Source organism: Saccopteryx leptura, chromosome 7 (genome assembly GCF_036850995.1).
Source record: "Saccopteryx leptura isolate mSacLep1 chromosome 7, mSacLep1_pri_phased_curated, whole genome shotgun sequence".
Lineage (NCBI taxonomy): Eukaryota > Metazoa > Chordata > Mammalia > Chiroptera > Emballonuridae > Saccopteryx > Saccopteryx leptura.
The window spans coordinates 42,667,530-42,673,529 of NC_089509.1; positions in this window are offsets into that span (position 1 = coordinate 42,667,530).

A 6,000-nucleotide genomic window follows, 5' to 3' on the forward strand; every position below is an offset into this window, starting at 1 on the left:
CCCCTCAGACTGCCCACTCCACAGGGCCACTTAGTCTGCATACTCAGCCTTCCCACTCGGCCTGCCCAGTTTACATGGATCCATAGTCTGGCCACTCAGCATGGCCCCTTAGCCTGACCCCTCAGCATGGTTCCTCAGCCTGGCCACAGCGCCTGGCCTCTTGCCTGCCCAATCAGCTTGGCCAATAGTCGGCCCAGTCCACATGGACACATAGTCTGGCCACTCAGAATAGCCCCTTAGCCTGGCCCCTCAGCATGGCCACCCAACCTGCCCACTCAGTCTGGTCTCTCAGCCTGCCCACTGCACATAGCCCCTCAGCCTGGCCACTCCACATAGCCCACAGAATGGCCCCTAAGAAATGCCCCTCAGCCTGGCCACTCCTGGGCCCTCAGCCAGCCCATTCCACATGGCCACTCAGCCTGGCTTTTCAACATCCTCACTAGCTTGGCCACTCAGCCTGGCCTCTCAGCCTGCCCACTCATCTGGCCCTCAGCCTGCCCACTATCCTGGTCCCTCAGCCTGGCCACTCAGCCTGGCTCCTCAGCCTTGTCACTCAGCCTGGCCCCTCAGCCTGGTCACTCAGCCTGCCCACTCAGCCTGGCCCCTCAGCCTTGTCACTCAGCCTGGCCCCTCAGCCTTGTCACTCAGCCTGGCCACTCAGCCTGGTCACTCAGCCTGCCCACTCAGCCTGGCCCCTCAGCCTTGTCACTCAGCCTGGCCCCTCAGCCTGGCCACTCAGCCTTGTCACTCAGCCTGGCCACTCAGCCTGGCCACTCTGCCTGGCCCCTAGCCTGGCCCTTCAGCCGGTGCACTAAGCCTGCCGACTCCACGTGGCCACTCAGCCCGGCCCTCAGGCTGCCGACTCCACATGGCCGCTCAGCCTGGCCACTCAGCCTGGCCACTCACTTTCTAAGAATGCAAAGAGTGGTTGCTCCAGTGTGAAAATTAAAGTATAGCTCCTTCCAATTCAGCCATCCGATCACAGAAAGGGGTCTTAAAGACAAAAGACTGAGCATGTGAATGAAAACTAAACACTGCCATTTTGAGAGCTCACATTCTCTTGGATAGACTGGCTTCTTTCCAAGAAATACTAAGATTTTGAAGGCTTAGGACCAGGAACTGTGTCAGTGCCTTGAACTCTTCAGGTCAAGATTTCAGTAATGACACTTTGTGACAACATAAGCAATGGTAATTGAACCTAGGCCCACTATGGCTTTTCAAATTCTCTATCTCTCTTTTCACGAAGTTTGGAAGCACAGCCGAAAAGGACCCCAAAGTTCTCAAGGATTTAGGGAGGAAGATGGAACAGGATCCATGAATAATAGTCTCCTCCTGCTTAAGCTGAGCACATCAAGAGCTCATAAAGTTAACTATCAAACAGATGCAATCTTCTTTTTTATGCTGGTAACACAGATCCAGTTGGTTAAATTCTAAATAAGAAAACATTTATTAGGTCTAGCAAAGAAAGTTATAGGTAAGTAAAACATATGTGAGAGGTGTGAAAAACGTGGGTTTACTGCAGTCAATACCTTTACTCAGAAACAAGGCAAAGAGAAAAAGAGACAGAAATCATTGGGAGGAAGGGAATTAAGGAAAATTCTTTCAGATGGCTTCCACTTCACTGGAATAGGAGTGTTTTTCACTGAAAATGAGAGGGTATTTAAAGTTGCATAGAATAAAGATTTCCCACACCATGATGAGAAATCGAACAGGAAGTTATTAGGTGGTAGCTTTCTTAATAGTTTTGACATTTCTCTATTCTTTTTATGCTTCTTTATTACCATTCAGAGTTCAACCCTTTATCAATATAAGAGCTAGCAGAGAAACAGTCAGCTTCTAGGGCAGGGTTTCTGAAAGTGTGATCACTTGGCTATCTGTGAGAGAATCTCCTGGAAAGCTTGTTAAGAAGGATGCCCTGACCGGTTGGCTCAGTGGTAGAGTGTTGGCCTGGCGTGCAGAGGTCCCGGGTTCGATTCCCGGCCAGGGCACACAGGAGAAGCGCCCATCTGCTTCTCCACCCCTCCCCCTCTCCTTTCTCTCAGTCTCTCTCTTCCCCTCCCGCAGCCGAGGCTCCATTGGAGCAAAGATGGCCCGGGCGCTGGGGATGGTTCCTTGGCCTCTGCCCCAGGCGCTAGAGTGGCTCTGGTTGCGACAGAGTGACGCCCCGGAGGGGCAGAGCATCGCCCCCTGGTGGGCAGAGCGTCGCCCCCTGGTGGGCGTGCTGGGTGGATCCCGGTCGGGCGCATGCAGGAGTCTGTCTGACTGTCTTTCCCCGTTTCTAGCTTCAGAAAAATACAAAAAAAAAAAAAAGAAGGAAAATACCTGAACCCTGCCCAGACCTATTTGATAGATACGTTGGAATTCGATGACTGGTAGTCTGCATTTTAATAAGTCTCTTCGGTGATTCTTATGCAGCAAAGCCAGCAGTTGTCTGAAGATGCTGTTTCAGAACCATTGCCTTAGCTCATGTCTAGTCCAGTGAGGTTTATGCATAACTACTCACCCACATCCTGTTTTTAATCAGTGGCTCTGTCTGTAGTTTTAAAACTAAAAAAAAAGTGTCACACACTATGGTGCAGAAATGACAATTGTGTCTTCAAATACAGCTAGTGAGGATCAGACCCATACCTATGATCATCTTAGATGTTTTACCAATTTTTTATTTTGTTAAAGAAATATTTAAAATTTACTTATTTATTGATGGTCAAGAAAATGGCAGAGTTACTATAATGAAGACATTTTATAATTATAAACTCTGTTGTTTGGTTGATTAGTTTCTTTCTCATTTTATCCACTATTTAGCTGTAGTGATGAGATATGAAGAATATATTGTTTACTTAATTCTGTGCACTTAAGGTCAAGGCAATTACAGAATTTCTCCCTCCAAACAATGCAAATGTTATTCCTCTCCTGGTTTCCTCTCTGACATTGCTGGTTCATTAATGTTTGGAAATTCAAAAAGCAAACGAGTGTGGTGAAAATGGAAGACCCCTGGCCGGTTGACTCAGTGGTAGAGCATCAGCCTGGCGTGCAGAGGGCCCGGGTTCGATTCCCGGCCAGGGCGCACAGGAGAGGCGCCCATCTGCCTCTCCACCCCTCCCCCTCTCCTTCCTCTCTGTCTCTCTCTTCCCCTCCCACAGCAAGGCTCTATTGGAGCAAAGATGGCCCTGGTGCTGGGGATGGCTCCTTGGCCTCTGCCCCAGGTGCTAGAGTGGCTCTGGTTGCGACAGAGCGATGCTCCGGAGGGGCAGAGTATCGCCCCCTGGTGGGCAGAGCGTTGCCCCCTGGTGGGCATGCCGGGTGGATCCCGGTGGGGCGCATGCAGGAGTCTGTCTGACTGTGTCTCCCCGTTTCCAGCTTCAGAAAAATACAAAAAAAAAAAAAAAAAGAAAGAAAAAAGAAAATGGAAGACATTCTCTTCAAATGGTCATTGGGAAAGAAAATGGGTACCATCTAGTCTTCTCTGCTCTTCAGTGTAAGCACAGTTTATCAATATTCAATTTGTTATCTGACCAGAATTCTCTCAGGTCATAATCACTAAATTGACAGTTATAAAAAAAGGAAAAGCTTTCTTCAAATCAAGTGAATTATTTGTTAACAATTATATAATTTTATTTAGCATGTCTGATTTGATATCATAAGTAAAGTTCTTTGCATTTTTTTCCTAAAGTGTTTATGAACAAAAATGATCACACTTCTAACTCCTGTCTGAGTTAAGTGGCCCTTGTATAGGCTCTTAAAATATATTGCATAGTTTTACCTTAGAATTTACCATACTATAATATAAATATTTGTCTTCTGACAGAACACTAAGCATTGACGTGAGGAACTTTCATTTGTTTTGAATTTTTAACACAGTTCCCACTGTTTACAATTGGCTCAAAAATTGTTCATTGATATGTTGGATGATTGAAGAAACAAATACAAATTGAACATATGTACTCATTTGCCCACCAAAAGTCTCGTCCCTTTAATACAGGGGTCTCAAACTCACGGCCCTGCGGCCCGCCCACCAATTTTGTGCGGCCCGCAGACTAATCAAACTTCGTGGATTAGTCTGTAGGCCAGTCTGCAGGCTGCACAAAATTGGTGGGCGGGCCGCGGGCCGCGAGTTTGAGACCCCTGCTTTAATAGATATTTTCTTTATCTAGATAGTAACTTTGGATATATAAGAAGGAGCTAAGTTGTACACCTAGGAAAGGCTAAAAAAGAAATCATGAAGTGAAATTCTTTACCATGAGGAATTTAGTAGAGGTAGGTTTCCTTCTCACTGTCACACATTTAGAAACTTGAGTGTGTCAGCATTATTATTATTCATTATAGTATGTTTTTCCTCTTTGGTAGCTTTTAAGATTTTCTCATTGACATAAGTATTCCATGGTTTTGTTATAATGTGAGTGTAGGTTTCTTATTTACCCAGCTCAAGACATAAATGTTCTGACTCTAATAATTTATGTGTGTGTGCTTTTTAAAACCAATTCTGCTAATTCTTGATCATTGGCTCTTTAAATATTGCCTCTCATTTTCTCTTTCTCCCTCTCATCTTTCATTCTTTGAGAATGTCCATTAGGTGCATATTAGACCTTTCAAGTCTCTTCTCCCCGTTCTTAAACTCTTTTGATACTTCCATTCTCTTTATCTCTCTTTCTCTACATTAAGGTAATTTCCTATGTATTTCAGTTCTCAAATGTTCTCAGTATCTATGTGTTATATGCTGTTCTATCCATCATTAAATTTAATTTCAAAGAAAATGCTTTTAGAATAAATATGTATTTATATTTATTTAAATCTTCCCAATTAATGTTAATATTTTTTACCCCACTATGGTTTCTATTGCTTTCTAGTCTCTTTAATCAACTTCAATGTCCTTATTTTTCATACATTCAATTTTTTAGAAAATTTCTAGAATGACAGAAAATTTGTAAAGATAATACAGAGGGTTTTCATATACCTTACACATAGTTTTTCCTTATTGTATTAGTATGGCACATTTGTTATAATTAATGAAAAATATTGATATGTTACTATGAACTAAAGTTTATACTTTATTATAATTGTTATTTTTACTTAATGTCTTTTTCTGTTCTAAGATGTCTTTCAGGACAACATAACAATGTTGATAGACTCAAGTTTCTAAATGTGTGACAGTATTTAGCCATTATGTCTACTTTGCCTTCTCTTGGCTATAACAGTTCATAGACTTTACTTGTTTTGATGACCTTTACAGTTTTGAGAAGCACTGGTTGGTATTTTGTAGAATGTCTCTTAACTATGATTTGTTCAACATTTGCTTGTTATTAGGCTCAGATTATGGGTGCAGGGAGGAAGATCACAGAGAAAAAGTGTCATTCTCTCAACATTATATCAAGCATACACATTACCAGCATGACCTTGCACTATTTTTTTTTTTTTTTTTCATTTTTATGAAGCTGGAAACAGGGAGAGACAGTCAGACAGACTCTCGCATGCGCCCGACCGGGATCCACCCGGCATGCCCACCAGGGGCGACGCTCTGCCCACCAGGGGGCGATGCTCTGCCCATCCTGGGCATCGCCATGTTGCGACCAGAGCCACTCTAGTGCCTGGGGCAGAGGCCAAGGAGCCATCCCCAGCGCCCGGGCCATCTTTGCTCCAATGGAGCCCTGGCTGCGGGAGGGGAAGAGAGAGACAGGAAAGTGCTGCGGAGGGGTGGAGAAGCAAATGGGCGCTTCTCCTGTGTGCCCTGGCTGGAAATCGAACCCGGGTCCTCCGCAAGCTAGGCCGACGCTCTACCGCTGAGCCAACCGGCCAGGGAGACCTTGCACTATTGATGTCAACCTTGACACCTGAATGGAGTAGTGTTTTTGTGTATCTCTGCTGTGGAGTTATCCTTTTCCTCCCCTTTCTATGCTGCACTTTGTAGAAGAAAGTCACCATGCTAAAGGAAAGAGGAATTATACTTCATTTCCTTGAGGGTGCAGTACCTACACAACTTATTTAGAATTCTTCTGCACAGATTTG